A 1759-nucleotide genomic window follows, 5' to 3' on the forward strand; every position below is an offset into this window, starting at 1 on the left:
TCTTTCACCGGTGTTCTTCCTCAGCCTGCTCCCTAAACATCCCTAGGCCACGCTTCCTTCCATGCTTGGTGCTCTCCTCGTCTGATCCCCTGGTTTCAGAGAACACGAACATTTTCACCTCTAGACCTCCATTCCAGCTGCATACTCGGGTCTCTCGAGCTTTCCGTCAGAGTTTCAGGTCCTCTGTCCCCAAGCCCCCACTTCACTGCCCACTCCCAGACATGTTCTTCCTATAGTATTTCCTGCCTGAAGGATTAGCATGAGCTAAATCCACCAGTAATGTAAACCAGAACCCGAGAGCCATGCTAGTCAGCCCTCCAGCGCACGGTCTGCTGTCTTCATTTCCCAGCACGACATCCCGACATCCCGCCCTTATGCTGACGTGTCCCAGGTTTCCCTTTCACAGATGCTTTGACTGCCTCTGACCGTCATGGCCTCCAGAGTTTCACCTCAGGCAGTCCCCACATTTCCATAGGGGTTTTTTCCTTAATGTACAATGTGTTAAGATGTTCATCTTCCCCATAAAATTTTTTCATGGCTCACCATCGCTAGCAGGGGAAAATGTGAACACTTTAGCCTAGTCTGGCTCAGCCTACCTGTCCAGTCTCCTCTTCAACCAATCCAGCAAAGTCCTTTGCACCCTAACCATTTGGGGTTTCTTACGAAATTTCCCATGAGCCATTTCCCATCTTTCTGTCCCTTTGCCTGGAATGCCCTTTACTCATATCTAGTCTACTGGCTAAATCTCTTTAGTTGGGGCTGTGTCCTAACATGCTTTCCCACTTGGTAGTGATAAATACATACCAATAAGGGACAAAGCTTCAAAAAGGACTTGAATTTTGAGTCATGCTTTGCAGGATAAGTGGAATTTTAATAAATAGAAAAGGAAGGACATTCCAGGCAGAGGGAACAGCATATGCAAAACCATGAAAGTATATGCTGTGTGTGAGAACACAGCAAAACTGTTAAATTGGTAGGAAATTGTCAAAGCAAATTAAATACAACATGCCATCAAGACTGACGTTTTGAGTATATATATTCATATACCTAATTTAAAGAGATAAATACATGAGCCACATTTCTGTACCCAATTTCTTATTGAACTGTGGCAGTTCAGAATGCTTTATCTTGTCTTTCTACCCTTAGTAGCTGTGTAAAGTGCCTATTCAGTTGTAAAATGGAGAGAAGTCTAATACCTATATTGTAGTTACTCTCCCTTATAAAGTACTTAGAACAATGCCTGACACATACTAAATAAATAATACCTAATGTTATGACCAGGCAGAGTCAACTGTAAGTTGCTCCTAATTTGTAGCTTTAATTAACAATACTTACTTTGGCTTCTTTTTTTTTTTTTTCTGCAAGCATAAATGCTCTAAAGGACAAGGTTTTTTTAGTGGGTCCATGACAAAAGGTTGAAAAGTAGATCAGAGACTAATAACCACATTTTGTCCCATAGCCCCTGGCCATTTTGGAGGAGGTGGCAATCATTGGTGCAAAGACAAATCCCCAGGCTATTTTTCGAAGTTTCAGATGAGTAGAACTAATTACGGAAAAGCTTGAAGTTTGCCGCTTTCAAGGTATTCATTATTTTTTTTTAAGGTTATGTAATTCCTTTTTTTTTTTTTTTTTTTTTAAAGATTTTATTTATTTGACAGAGAGAGAGAGCACAAGTAGGCAGAACAGCAGGGAGAGGGAGAGGAAGAAGCAGGCTCTCCATCGAGCAGGGAGCTTGACGTGAGGCTCGATCCCAGGACCC

Source organism: Neomonachus schauinslandi, chromosome 6, assembly GCF_002201575.2.
Source record: "Neomonachus schauinslandi chromosome 6, ASM220157v2, whole genome shotgun sequence".
In the NCBI taxonomy this organism is placed as follows: domain Eukaryota; kingdom Metazoa; phylum Chordata; class Mammalia; order Carnivora; family Phocidae; genus Neomonachus; species Neomonachus schauinslandi.